General features: G+C 35.6%; 1 protein-coding gene and 1 long non-coding RNA gene across 10 annotated transcripts in view; both read left to right on the top strand.

Annotated features, from left to right (window-relative positions):
- psip1a (PC4 and SFRS1 interacting protein 1a) overlaps window positions 1-15,560 on the top strand; it is a 268,546-nt gene that overhangs the window by 113,810 nt on the left and 139,176 nt on the right. The gene's annotated exons all lie outside the window — the stretch shown is intronic.
- Window positions 5,985-15,560, top strand: part of LOC309495635 — an 18,481-nt gene continuing 8,905 nt past the window's right edge. The window contains exons 1-3 of one of the 2 annotated variants that reach the window (XR_014204733.1): window positions 5,985-9,344; window positions 9,377-11,646; window positions 14,093-15,560. The exon at window positions 14,093-15,560 is cut by the window's right edge and continues 1,971 nt beyond it. This is a non-coding gene — a long non-coding RNA (uncharacterized lncRNA). Of the gene's footprint in view, window positions 9,345-9,376; window positions 11,647-11,979; window positions 13,887-14,005 lie in introns of those variants that run through there. The other variant, XR_014204734.1, reaches the window with a different exon arrangement.

Genomic DNA, 15,560 nt, shown 5'->3' on the forward strand with positions numbered 1-15,560 from the left:
TTGACCAAAAGGAGACGAGACGAAATGTTATAACGTCACGAAGAATGAGAGAGTTGTGCGTGAGCCCATAAATTTAAGCATTGTCGGCTTTGAATTCTGGTTTGCGATCTGGTCACCCGATTATCAGCGAATTTAACAATATTCAATTAGTTATTCCTCTATTGGCGCGTTCACTGCAAAGATGACGAGTCAGCATCGTCAACTTAATCTTTGCAGCCCGACACTGACACAGAAAACACAATTTTTTTAGTAAACAATTAAAATGTCTCCTTGCTATATTTGACACATTCATAATCATTACATTTGCCAGTTCTTTGTGACAGCGGTTATGTGCGTCATTGGCAGCGTCACCCTCCGGTTACATGAACGCATCACCACCGCATCAGCACCGAAAACATGGAGATTTTATTTTAGAGAATAATCGCACAACCTATTCGATATTCTATAATCAAATAAACAAATCGAATATAAAAAAATCGTGACTCATCCCTGCATGGAATCTCGTTTCTTTTCCCAAATCACATTTTCTAAGGGGATTATAAACGTTTCTTCATTGGTTCGCTTTTAATTAGGCCTATTATATTTGTAATCTTTACTGTGGTAAAGTAGAAAAACGCTGTAGGACAAGGTGCCATTGGATGGCACCTTGTCATCAATAATGACCATAAAGATGGCCAATCTGGAGCCCTGCTTCAAATGGGAGCCCCCCTCAGATATCATCAAGGCCTCCAAAGCCTACATTTGTACTTGCATGTCAAATTGTTATTAGACATGGTAAGGCGCATCAAGTTTATTTGTAAAGCGTGTTTCACGCGCGGGTGATTTTACTTTCTTTAGATTCACTTTCTCTGGCAGCGCAATATCAAACATAGCCTAAATGTCTTGTCCTTGTGGAGGATAAAATTCGCTCTTCAGACCATTTACATCAAGTAGAAAACATGAAGATATCAGAAAAGAGATCGATGGGCTCTTTCCTACTCGTGTCCCACATCCCTCTCAAAGCGCAGAGCGGTAAGCTATATCACGCATCTTTGTGTGGAAATATAAAACGAAAGTTTTTTATTTATTTTTTATAATTTAACTTTATTATATTAAGTTACCATTATTTACTGATATTTATTTCAATGCTTTACATGTATAAAAATGTGTGTTGTTTCTTTGACAGAATTGCTAAGTGCTATTTTTATTTATTTTTTTAAACAACCCCCAATCACGACGGTAGTTGGTCCATTACCACCGCGGTGGTAAAAACAAAAACAAAAACTGCCACGGTCACAGCCCTAAATATAATAAGATAACCTTGTTTGAAATACTATTGACTGGGTTAAATATCATTGCATTACTAAAAAGAGACTAAAATACAATTTTCATTGACTAAAACTAGACTAAAATGTCATCAGTTTTTGTTGACTAAAACTAGACAAAAAAAGTCATGGATAATTTTGACTAAAATAAGACTAAAATGCTCAGACTTTTAGTCAACTGAAACTTGACTAGACTAAAAAGAGTATGAACGTGACTAAAACTAATAAAAACAAAAATGACAGCTTGACACAAAGACTAAAACTAAAATTAAAACAGGCTGCCAAAAACAACACTAGTCCACACACTCAATCAAACAGACTCCAACCTCTCCGCAATGGCCAAGACCAGAGAGCGGTGTAAGGACATCAGGGATAGAATTGTAGACCTGCACAAGGCTGGGATGGGCTACAGGACAATAGGCAAGCAGCTTGGTGAGAAGGCAACAACTGTTGGCGCAAATATTAGAAAATGGAAGAAGTTCAAGATGACGGTCAATCTCCCTCAGTCTGGGGCACCATGCAAGATCTCACCTCGTGGGGCATCAATGATCATGAGGAAGGTGAGGGATCAGCCCAGAACTACACGGCAGGACCTGGTCAATGACCTGAAGAGAGCTGGGACCACAGTCTCAAAGAAAACCATTAGTAACACACTACGCCGTCATGGATTAAAATCCTGCAGCGCACGCAAAGTCCCCCTGCTCAAGCCAGCGCATGTCAAGGCCCGTCTGAAGTTTGCCAATGACCATCTGGATGATCCAGAGGAGGAATGAGAGAAGGTCATGTGGTCTGATGAGACACAAATAGAGCTTTTTGGTCTAGAAAAAGGATGATTACAACCCCAAGAACACCATCCCAACCGTGAAGCATGGAGGTGGAAACATCATTCTTTGGGGATGCTTTTCTGCAAAGGGGACAGGACGACTGCACCGTATTGAGGGGAGGATGGATGGGGCCATGTATCGCAAGATCTTGGCCAACAACCTCCTTCCCTCAGTAAGAGCATTGAAGATGGGTCGTGGCTGGGTCTTCCAGCATGACAACGACCCAAAACATACAGCCAGGGCAACTAAGGAGTGGCTCCGTAAGAAGCATCTCAAGGTCCTGGAGTGGCCTAGCCAGTCTCCAGACCTGAACCCAATAGAAAATCTTTGGAGGGAGCTGAAAGTCCGTATTGCCCAGCGACAGCCCCGGAAACTGAAGGATCTGGAGAAGGTCTGTATGGAGGAGTGGGCCAGTATCCCTGCTGCAGTGTGCAAACCTGGTCAAGAACTACAGGAAACGTATGATCTCTGTAATTGCAAACAAAGGTTTCTGCACCAGATATTAAGTTCTGCTTTTCTGATGTATCAAATACTTATGTCATGCAATAAAATGCAAATTAATTACTTAAAAATCATACAATGTGATTTTCTTGATTTTTGTTTTAGATTCAGCAACTCACAGTTGAAGAGTACCTATGATAAAATTACAGACTTCTACATGCTTTGTAAGTGGGAAAACCTGCAAAATTGGCAGTGTATCAAATACTTGTTCTCCCCACTGTATATGGAAAAGCTGATAAAGACACAAAAGCTGTGTTTACATCTTCACGGTTACTTTTGTACATGTAGCTTTCTGTACCGTGAATGAGATAATAATGTTATTCAAACGTTAAATCTGAGGTAGACATATATTTCTCTCGGTTCTCTAGTTTCCTTAAAGGGTTAGTTCACCCAAAAATGAAAATTCTGTCAGTAATTACTCACCCTCATGTTGTTCCAACCGCGTAAGACCTTCGTTCATCTTCGGAACACAAATTAAGATATTTTTGATGAAATCTGAGAGGTGACCACTTCTCCGTAGGCTGCTAGGTGGCCCAAACTTGCTGGCCCAGAAAAGTTATTAAAGTGATCGTTAATATAGTCCAAGTGACTACAGAGGCTCAATCTTAAGTATATCAAGCGACGAGAATACTTTTTGTGCGCAAAAACAAACAAAAATAACGACTTTATTCCACTATTCATTTCCTTCTCTCTGGGCCTCGTAGTGTTTTTGCGCAGCGCGTCTGTGTTACACGTCACCACGTAGGCTCACTATTGGCCGACGCTGGTCATGTGTGTGACGCGCAGCGCAAAAACACTACGTGAACCGACTAGAGGCCCAGAGAGAAGGAAGTGAATAGTGGAATAAAGTCGTTATTTTTGTTTGTTTTTGCGCACAAAAAGTATTCTCGTCGCTTGATATACTTAAGATTGAGCCACTGTAGTCACTTGGACTATATTAACGATCTCTTTAATAACTTTTTTGGGCCAGCAAGTTTGGGCCACCTAGCAGCCTACGGAGAAGTGATCACCTCTCAGATTTCATCAAAAATATCTTAATTTGTGTTCCGAAGATGAACGAAGGTCTTACGCGGTTGGAACAACATGAGGGTGAGTAATTACTGACAGAATTTTCATTTTGGGGTGAACTAACCCTTTAAGTTTATATCACGGCGCTGTGCTGCAGTACTGGGGGTTCCCTCAATACGTCATACTCCAGGATTCCCCTGCCATTGGGATGCTTAACATAGCTCAATGGACTAATACAGTGATATAAAAGATTAAACTCACACCTTATTGGGAATGTAGGCTATACTTTATAGGCTACAGGCAAGCAGATGGACTCAGAATATGAACGTAACGCGCAAAGTTTCTTGTTAAGCGTTTCCCAGTGAAATACTGGCATAAAGTTGGCTCGACATTGGATGTTCGATATTCACACATTAAGGGACCGTCTCTAAAATTACATATGACATGGGTATACACTTTTCTAACTTCAATAGCATTTGAAGAGAATGACTTCCAGTCATATAACTTACTATAAAGTGTTCATGTAGGTGCAAGTCATAATGCACACCTTTTAGATTGTTGATATTAAAATAAATAGGAGCTACGTTAAGCATCCCGACGGCAGGGGAATCCTGGACTATGACATATTGAGCCCCAGTACTGCAGCACAGCGCTGGTATATAAACTTAAGGAAACTAAACAACCGAGAGAAACATGTCTACTTCAGTTGTAACGTTTGATCTGCACATCAGTATCGGGGAAATAACATTATAATCTCATTCAACATAGTAGAAAAAGCTGCTTACCTGTACAAAAATAACAGTGAAGACTGTTTTTGTGTCTTTATCAGCTTTTCCATACTGGCCCTGATAATCATTACAAATACTTACTGCTTGATCCATTTCTGTAAATCCATTTTTATGAATGAATTTGAAATTGCCTGTCAAATATTATAGGTATTATATATATATATATATATATATATATATATATATATATATATATATATATTAGGGATGTCAAAGTTAACGCGTTAACGCAAAATCATATTAACGGCACAAATTTTTTTAACGTGCGATTAACGCAGCGCGTATTTTCTGTTTGACCCGTGGCCCAACCTCTAGTTGGAGAAATGGAGATACACAGTGTTGCCAACTTAGCGACATTGCAGACGCCTTTAGCGATTTTTTTCCCTTCAACAAAGCGCCCAAACCTTGTTTAGTTTCTGAGAATCTACCGGTACCGCCGGTACTGCTCTCTCAGCCCGCGCGCGCACTCTCGCTCGCTCGCTCTCTCTCTCTCTCTCTCTCTCTCTCTCTCTCTGCGTCTCGCGCGGAGGAGCAGCGCTTTAATTCAGTTAAGCACAGATATTATGTTGCTTCACTAATTTTACAAGTATAGCCGAAATCAGAGCACAGATATTGTCTTTATCTTATGTGAATTTGATTTCACCAGACGACGGCTCGATTATCAGAATTGTTGTGCAGATTAACTTAACATCTTGGAAGGGAGAGCTGGTTATGTCTTAATGGGTCGCGTTTCAGTCACCATTTCAAATTCATTCCGTTGTTTGACAACAGAAACAGTAAAATATACCAATGAAAACAGTTTTATTGAGAATTTAGCTTCTGAGAGAGAGACAAACTACAATGTAATAATAAATAATAAATGTACATTTAGCATTTTCAGAAGAGCTGCCCTGTCATGCAAAAATCTAAACATGTTTGTGTTAGTAAATTGCTCAGTACAAAGAAAGAGAAGTAATGGTAACATGGCATTTTTTTGTTCTTTCTACATATGTCTAATAGATACGGTGACGCATTGCTGCCACATACATATTATTTTTTCCCCTCAATTATGTCGTAATAACGAGATCTTATGTCGTTTTAACGACATCTTTTTCTCATAATAACGAGATCTTGTGTCGTTTTAACGACATCTTTTTCTCGTAATAACGACATCTTTTTCTCGTAATAACGAGATGCTATGTCGTTAAAACGACATCTTTTTTTGCCCGTATAAGGACACGTGTAGTCATGTACAAAATATGCCTTTATCCACATAAAATTGACAGCCTATCGCGCCTTTATCACACGTTCAAAAAGCTTAAGCAAATAGTAGCAGCCCCCAATCAGGCAAAATTAATCAATGAGGCCCTTTTTTGAAAATATATTTTATATAGGCCTATAAGCTTTTATATATATATATATATATATATATATATATATATATATATATATATATATATATATATGATATATTAGGCTATATATAAGATTTATTTTTGTTAATAGGCTACATCTTCAAGAGATATAATTAAACAAAAAGTAGTCAAAACACATCTAACAGAATATAGCCTAAGTTGTTTATTTTTTACAACATTGTGTTCTTATTTTGTTTAATTAACGAAATGTCAATCTTCGTCTTTATAACAGAAGATACAATATAATACAAAAATCTTCAAGATGTATAACGGATTGTCACCTTATAAACAGTCCTTTGGAATGGAATAATAAACCCTTAATAAAGAAAAAGCTTCAGTGATAAAGATCAAATGCTGTACACACAGAAAAGCAGATGAGCCCAGAATATGAACGCAATGCATTTAATTATAGCCTACGTTAAGCGTTGTCCTCCCATAGAAACCATTTATTATAAAGAAAATAAAGGTGGCTCTTAACATGTCTTTCTATGGGCAGTGGCGTATCCAGGACATTTTTACTGGGGTGGCCAAGATGGGACACAAAACTAGAGTGGGGTGGCCATATATACTATAAAGTAATGTTATGTAAACCTTTAAACTCTTATGAACAATAGAGGATTTTAATAATAGTAACAAAGTGCAAACTTTATTTTTAAATAATGGTACTATTTCATAAAATGTAAGATACAGTCACAGGCCTATTTAGGAAATGTGTTTACTATAGTCTGTTATTAATTGCCATAGTGGGGGATATGATTTACTCAATTAACTTGGCCATTAACTTGTCCGAAAATGCATTTGTGTTTATCTGCAAAAAGGTTTACATACACTAGATTGCAGCCTAGGCTACTGTTAATGTAAATATAATGTTAGTGGTTTGTTTTTAAAGTCTACATTAGAGACCTGCGCAGGACGGATTTCTCACTTAATAATTCCTAAAAAGCTGACATCTCAGTTCATCGCCATCTCACAAATCTCTGTTATTATCAATGAAACTGGCTGCATAATTAATCTTTCATATTATCTACACTTTGTTTGATATAATAGATGATTTGCCAGTATGCAGAATTCAGCACTGAACAAAAAGTCCATTTTGAGTGGTGAGGGGATTCTATCTTAAATGCATCTGATTGGCCATTGCGTTCAAGAAATCAACACATATGTCTGTGATTGGCTACATTGTTCAACGCTGCAAACATGTTATAAATAGAGACTCTGGCCTGTAAATCGTTTCTATTTTGTTTTAGTTGTTCTTGTTGCTTTTGTGCAACAGATGAATGACAATTTATTCGTTTTTATTTGTTCAATTTATAGATAATTCTATTTTGCGGGAGTCCCGACTCCCGCGAATCGACACACGAGTGCATTACCGCCCGCGCCCGCACTCGGCCATCAGATCTATATTCCCGTGCCGCACTCTGTTGCGTTGGGTCCCGACCATACCTCTCAATCGACTGATTCCAGCGTTTTTATCGTTGTTGTATTGTTGCAACTGTGTGACCGTCCTCTTGTTTCACGGACCAGCAGCAGCAGGTGCACCGTGCAGCGCGCGTGCTCTTATCTCATAGGTCATCTGACCTGCATGGCCAAACGTCCGCTGAGCAGAAATCAGCTCTCACAGTCTCAGTACGACCGTTACTGTGTTAGTTAAAAATGTGAAACTGGCCCTAAATCAGTTGATCAGCTGTCATCACTGATTGACAACATTTCTCGTTTCTTGTGTTGACGAACTTGACCTACCTATCAGATCTGGGGTGGCCACAGGGGTGGCCAATGAGCTTTCAGGGGTGGCCCCGGCCACCCCAGGCCACCCCCTAGAATCGCCATTGTCTATGGGAGGATGGCATTGCGGTGCACAGCAAATCCTTTAAATGGTATTCAATGCAAAACAAAAATGAAAAATACAAGTAGCCAATAAAATAAACTAATTATTGTGGCATTAATTAGCCCATAAACAATATTTATTTTAAAGCCTAAACGAATTTGTTTAAAGAAAAAACACCAGCGTTGGGCGTTTATCTGTATAGGCTAAGTTTCAGCCGCCCTTTTCAAACTGGCGCAATAAAATGCAACACAATTTGATTTGTTAGACACGAAGAGGACTTATCTGGCATGGCCGCTCGCTCTAACGTTAACCTAGATAAATGTTCGCTATTATTAAGCGCATATCCAAGTGTTTGTGCGGAGTGTGGAGCGCACACTGCATGACGGCGCCGGTGCCATCACTCGCATTTTCCTATCAACAGTGGAAACAACTTAAAATACTCCATCATTTCTGGTCATACAGAAAAGAATAAAACATCAGTCGCAACTGTTTTTATTTGTGTAAACTCACAACAACAACGTTGTGCTTTTGTAAAATAAAAGAAAACGAACAGCGCGCGCTTTCATGATCTCTGTGAATTGGAGCGCGTCTCAAAAATGAACTGAAAAACAGTGTATAGACAAGCCTCACAGACATGAGAAATATAGCTATCTATATAAAGTTTATTAAAAAAAATGTTCACCAACGAAAAAAATCCAATCGAAAGCAAATACGGTACCATTATGTAATCCTGTCCGTATGAAAGGCGCATAGGCTACATTACAGCGGAGATGTATGGATATATGTTTGCAGGCAGCCTACACTGATTTAGAAAAGACTAGTTCATTAATAAACAATTCAAATGCTTCGTTATTTTTTCAGACACATTTATTATATCATTAGCCTACTTTTGCCGGTGTTTTGCGGCAAGTTTTATGTATGCGCTTGAGCGCGGATTATAGGCTATAGTCTACATGCACCCAGGATTGAATATAAACGTGCGATTAGTCCTAATTGCTTAAATGAATGACTGCTAGTCTAGAAAAATCCTTTAGTCTATGGCAACTCTAATCAATAGCCTACATTTAATATTTGACATTATTTAATTAGTAATTAGTATCCAGCTCTTTACATTAAATTAGTTGAGTTAGCATAATTAGTTAATGAACTAATAAAATAATAAAATAAAGTTTAAATTAAGATACTACCGGTAACCATATATTTCTATATAGCATTGCTTATTCCACCACACAAAGGACTGTTTATAAGGTGACAATCCGTTATGCTGCATCTTGAAGATTTTTGTATTGTATTGTATCTTCTGTTATAAAGACGAAGATTGACAATTCGTTAATTAAACAAAATAAGAACACAATGTTGTAAAAAATAAACAACTTAGGCTATATTCTGTTAGATGTGTTTTGACTACTTTTTGTTTAATTATATCTCTAGGTAATGAACATATAGCCTATTAACAAAAATAAATCTTATATATAATACATTATATAAAAAAAAAAACGTATAGGCCTATATAAAGTATATATTTTTTTTTAAAAAGGGCCTCATTGATTAATTTTGCCTGATTGGGGGCTGCTACTATTTGCTTAAGCTTTTTGAACGTAGAAGTGTGATAAAGGCGCGATAGGCTGTCAATTTTACGTGGATAAAGGTATATTTTGTACATGACTACACATGTCCTTATAAGGGCAAAAAAAGATGTCGTTTTAACGACATAACATCTCGTTATTACGAGAAAAAGATGTCGTTTTAACGACATAAGATCTCGTTATTACGAGAAAAAGATGTCGTTTTAACGACATAAGATCTCGTTATTACGAGAAAAGATGTCGTTAAAACGACATAAGATCTCGTTATTACGACATAATTGAGGGGAAAAAATAATATGTATGTGGCAGCAATGCGTCACCGTAAATAGACATGAACAAGTTCTTTGAAAAACATCTATGACCTTTGAAACATGTCTCGTCCTTATGCTCTATATTGACTATGGTTTAAATAATAAACATACATTTGCATAAAGCATCTATATTTATCCATGCCCACGTTGATTAGAGTATTATAAACTTGAAAAGTATTAATTTAAGGTACATTTAGAACAAATAAAAAAAAGTGCGATTAATCGCGAGTTAACTCATGACAATCATGCGATTAATCGCGATAAAAAATTGTAATCGATTGACAGCCCTAATTAATATATATATATATATATATATATATATATATATATATATATATATATATATATATATATATATATATTTAAATAGAATGAACATTTTGGAAGAGAAATATGAAAGGTGAATATGGATTATTGAGTTTTTAATAATAAAAAATGTTTGTGAAAATGTTTTGAGGAACTGTCGAGGTGAGTGGCAGTATAGAACCCGAGCTCCCAGACAAGTCGGTTATACTCCCCTGTTTAATTTAACTTTACACTGTGTAATTGATGAACAAATATGGAGGGGCAGAAACTACGAAAAGCTAGAGGCAAATCATCCCAAAGACCTGAGAAAACAGAGACAAACAAAGGAGAATTATGACTATGACAACGCTGGCGAGAACGAGGCCGCGGATACAATGCAAGTTTGCATCAGCGTTATATATTCTGAAATTAAGGCTATCCGATCTGACGTGAAGACAGAACTAAACAACTTTCAAGAGATTTTCACCATAGACTGGAAAACTGACTTGGCAAGCCTGAGTACGGACATCAACCTTAAACTGAACGAAATTTCCAAAGAGCTGAAAGTCATGGTGAATAGAGTGGAGGAGGCCGAACACCGGGTGGTGGATTTGGAAGAGTGTAGCGTGGAAGCTAGAGATGTGCTATGCCAAACCCTTGACATTCAACAAAAAATGCAAACAAAGCTGACAGATCTCGAAGCAAGATCATGACGAAACAATATACGCTTGTATGGAATCCCGGAGTAGGCCGAAGGTGACAACATACAGGAGTTTGTTGAAAGTTTTATCAAGACGGAATTGTCCCTCCCCGATACTGAACTTGGGATACAGCGTTGTCACAGGGCGCTCAGCCCCAAGCTACCGCCAAAAGCAAATCCCTGATTGGTTGTTTTGTACTTTCTTGAATATTGGATTGAAGAGCTGGTCCTCCGTTCGGCATGGAAAAAGTGGGAAGTTTACCTGAAAGGGAGGCGAGTGTACTTCGACCAGGATTACCCCGCTGAGATTCAAAATAATTTTGTTGATTGGCCTTACGGTTCAAAAGTTATTAGCATAAATATGAGTGAAACTTTGGACAGGTGGTGGTGCTAGAGGGAATGACTTAGACACACCAAAATTGGTGTATTTAATGTTGGGACTGTCCTCTATCAGAATGTCAAACTTTTACAACCTTCCTACAATCGGTTCTATGGGTTGCCATAGACTCCAAGTCGGAAGAAGGAATAATAATAATAACTAGAAAAAAAAAGTTTGTTGAGACAAACTTTAAGTTGGCTTGAGAAAGCCGGAGATTACCAGAGAGTTTGAAAAAGTTAAAAGTAGTTAGAAGTTAAAAGTAGTTAGTAGTTTGAAGTTTAAAGTAGTTAAAATTTTGATTGATAAATTAGTTAGATAGATTAGTTAGAAAGAAAAAAGATTAGTTAGAAAGAGAGAATGAAAGAAAAAGACAGATTAGTTAGAAAGCAAGAAAGATAGAAAGAGAGATTAGTTAGAAAGAAAGATTAGTTAGAAAGCAAGAAAAGAAAGAAAAAGAAAAAGATTAGTTAGAAAGAAAGAAAGAAAGAAAGATAGAAAGATTAGGTAGAAAGAAAGATTAGGTAGAAAGAAAGATAGAAAGATTAGGAAGAAAGAAAGAAAGAAAGAAAGAAAGAAAGAATGAAAGAATGAAAGATTAGGTAGAAAGAAAGAATGAAAGAAAAAAGAAAAAGATTAGGTAGGAAGAAAGAAAGCAAGATTAGGAAGGAAGGAAGGAAGAAAGAAATGTTATGTAGAAAGAAAGAAAGAGAAAGAAAGAAAGAAAAAAGAAAGAAAGAAAAGGTTATGAAGAAAGAAAGAAAGAAAGAAAAGGTTATTTAGAAAGAATGAAAGAAAGAATGGTGGATTAGTTAGTTAGAAAGAAAGAAAGAAAAATGGATTAGTTCAAAAGAAAAGAAGATTAGTTAGAATGAAAGAGAGAAAGACTGATTAGTTAGAAAGAAAGATAGATTAGTAAGAGAAAGAAAAATTGATTAGTAAGAAAGAAAGAAAGAAAGAAAGAGAAAGAAAAAGAAAGAAAGATTAGGTAGAAAGAATGAAAGAAAAGAAAGAACAATTAGAAAGAAAGAAAGAAAGAAAGAAAGAAAGAAAGAAAGAAAGAAAGATTAGGTAGAAAGAAAGAAAGATTAGGTAGAAAGAAAGAATGAAAGAAAGAAAGAAAGAAAGGTGGATTAGTTAGTTAGCAAGAAAGATAGATGGATTAGTTAAAAAGAAAGAAAGAAAGACTGATTAGTTAGAATGAAAGAAAGAAAGACTAATTAGTTAGAAAGATAGATTAGTAAGAGAGAAAGAAAAAAGATTGATTAGTTAGAAAGAAAGAAAGAAAGACTAATTAGTTAGAATGAAAGAAAGAAAGACTAATTAGAAAGAAAGATAGATTAGTAAGAGAGAAAGAAAAAAGATAGATTAGTAAGAGAGAAAGAAAAAAGATTGATTAGAAAGAAACAAAGATGGATTAGTTCAAAAGAAAGAAAGATAGATTAGTTAGCAAGAAGGATAGATGGATTAGTTAGAATGAAAGAAAGAAAGACTAATTGGTTAGAAAGAAAGAGATTAGTTAGAAAGAAAGAAAGACAGATTAGTAAGAGAGAAAGACAAAGATTGATTAGTTAGAAAGAAAGAAAGAACAAAAGAAAAAGAATGGATTAGAAAGAAAGAAAGAAAGAAAGAAAGAAAGAAAGAAAAAAAAGAAAGATGGATTAGTTAGAAAGAAAGATAGATTAGATAGATTAGTTAGAAAGAAATAACGATGAATTGGTTAGAAAGAAAGAAAGATAGATTAGTTAGCAAGAAAGATAGATGGATTAGTTCAAAAGAAAGAAAGAAAGAAAGAAAGATGGATTAGTTAGAAAGAAAGAAAGATAGATTAGTTAGCAAGAAAGATAGATGGATTAGTTAAAAAGAAAGAAAGAAAGACTGATTAGTTAGAATGAAAGAAAGACTAATTAGTTAGAAAGAAAGATAGATTAGTAAGAAAGAAAGAAAGAAAGACAGATTAGTAAGAGAGAAAGAAAAAGACCATAGACTGGAAAACTGACTTGGCAAGCCTGAGTACGGACATCAACCTTAAACTGAACGAAATTTCCAAAGAGCTGAAAGTCATGGTGAATAGAGTGGAGGAGGCCGAACACCGGGTGGTGGATTTGGAAGAGTGTAGCGCGGAAGCTAGAGATGTGCTATGCCAAACCCTTGACATTCAACAAAAAATGCAAACAAAGCTGACAGATCTCGAAGCAAGATCATGACGAAACAATATACGCTTGTATGGAATCCCGGAGTAGGCCGGAGGTGACAACATACAGGAGTTTGTTGAAAGTTTTATCAAGACGGAATTGTCCATCCCCGATACTGAACTTGGGATACAGCGCTGTCACAGGGCGCTCAGCCCCAAGCTACCGCCAAAAGCAAATCCCTGATTGGTTGTTTTGTACTTTCTTGAATATTGGATTGAAGAGCTGGTCCTCCGTTCGGCATGGAAAAAGTGGGAAGTTTACCTGAAAGGGAGGCGAGTGTACTTCGACCAGGATTACCCCGCTGAGACTCAAAAATAATTTTGTTGATTGGCCTTACGGTTCAAAAGTTATTAGCATAAATATGAGTGAAACTTTGGACAGGTGGTGGCGCTAGAGGGAATGACTTAGACACACCAAAATTGGTGTATTTAATGTTGGGACTGTCCTCTATCAGAATGTCAAACTTTTACAACCTTCCTACAATCGGTTCTATGGGTTGCCATAGACTCCCAGTCGGAAGAAGGAATAATAATAATAACTAGAAAAAAAAGTTTGTTGAGACAAACTTTAAGTTGGCTTGAGAAAGCCGGAGATTACCAGAGAGTTTGAAAAAGTTAAAAGTAGTTAGAAGTTAAAAGTAGTTAGTAGTTTGAAGTTTAAAGTAGTTAAAATTTTTATTGATAAATTAGTTAGATAGATTAGTTAGAAAGAAAAAAGATTAGTTAGAAAGAGAGAATGAAAGAAAAAGACAGATTAGTTAGAAAGCAAGAAAGATAGAAAGAAAGATTAGTTAGAAAGAAAGATTAGTTAGAAAGCAAGAAAAGAAAGAAAAAAGAAAAAGATTAGTTAGAAAGAAAGATTGAAAGATTAGGTAGAAAGAAAGATTAGGTAGAAAGAAAGAAAGATAGAAAGATTAGAAAGAAAGAAAGAAAGAAAGAAAGAAAGAAAGAAAGAAAGATTAGGTAGAAAGAAAGAATGAAAGAAAAAAGAAAAAGATTAGGTAGAAAGAAAGAAAGAAAGAAAGAAAGAAAGAAAGAAAGAAAGAAAGAAAGAAAGAAAGAAAGGTTATGTAGAAAGAATGAAAGAAAGAATGGTGGATTAGTTAGTTAGAAAGAAAGAAAGAAAAATGGATTAGTTCAAAAGAAAAGAAGATTAGTTAGATTGAAAGAGAGAAAGACTGATTAGTTAGAAAGAAAGATAGATTAGTAAGAGAAAGAAAAATTGATTAGTAAGAAAGAAAGAGAAAGAAAAGGTTATGTAGAAAGAATGAAAGAAAGAATTGTGGGTTAGTTAGTTAGAAAGAAAGAAAGAAGGATTAGTTAGAAAGAAAGAAAAATTGATTAGTTCAAAAGAAAGAAAGAAAAATAGATTAGTTAGAATGAAAGAAAGAAAGACTGATTAGTTAGAAAGAAAGATATATTAGTAAGAGAGAAAGAAAAATTGATTAGTGAGAAAGAAAGAAAGAAAGAAAGAAAGAAAGAAAAAGAAAGAAAGATTAGGTAGAAAGAATGAAAGAAAAGAAAGAACAATTAGAAAGAAAGAAAGAAAGATTAGGAAGAAAGAAAGAAAGAAAGAAAGAAAGAAAGAAAGAAAGAAAGAAAGAAAGAAAGAAAAAGAAAGAAAGAAAGAAAGAAAGGTGGATTAGTTAGTTAGCAAGAAAGATAGATGGATTAGTTAAAAAGAAAGAAAGAAAGACTGATTAGTTAGAATGAAAGAAAGAAAGACTAATTAGTTAGAAAGATAGATTAGTAAGAGAGAAAGAAAAAAGATTGATTAGTTAGAAAGAAAGAAAGAAAGAAAGACTAATTAGTTAGAATGAAAGAAAGAAAGACTAATTAGAAAGAAAGATAGATTAGTAAGAGAGAAAGAAAAAAGATAGATTAGTAAGAGAGAAAGAAAAAAGATTGATTAGAAAGAAAGAAAGATGGATTAGTTCAAAAGAAAGAAAGATAGATTAGTTAGCAAGAAGGATAGATGGATTAGTTAAAAAGAAGACTGATTAGTTAGAATGAAAGAAAGAAAGACTAATTGGTTAGAAAGAAAGATAGATTAGTTAGAAAGAAAGAAAGACAGATTAGTAAGAGAGAAAGAAAAAGATTGATTAGTTAGAAAGAAAGAAAGAACAAAAGAAAAAGAATGGATTAGTTAGAAAGAAAGAAAGAAAGAAAGAAAGAAAGATGGATTAGTTAGAAAGAAAGAAAGAAAGATAGATTAGATAGATTAGTTAGAAAGAAATAATGATGGATTGGTTAGAAAGAAAGAAAGATAGATTAGTTATCATTAATCACCCCATCAAGATCGGTCAGAAATCTTGGAGTAACGTTTGATGACCAGCTGACCTTCACAGATCACATTTCAAAGACAGCTCGATCATGCAGGTTTGCACTGCACAACATCAGGAAGATCAGGCCTTTCCTAACTGAGCATGCAACACAACTTCATCTCTAGGCTTGACTACTGCAA

Source organism: Leuciscus leuciscus, assembly GCF_965113295.1.
Source record: "Leuciscus leuciscus genome assembly, chromosome: 3".
In the NCBI taxonomy this organism is placed as follows: domain Eukaryota; kingdom Metazoa; phylum Chordata; class Actinopteri; order Cypriniformes; family Leuciscidae; genus Leuciscus; species Leuciscus leuciscus.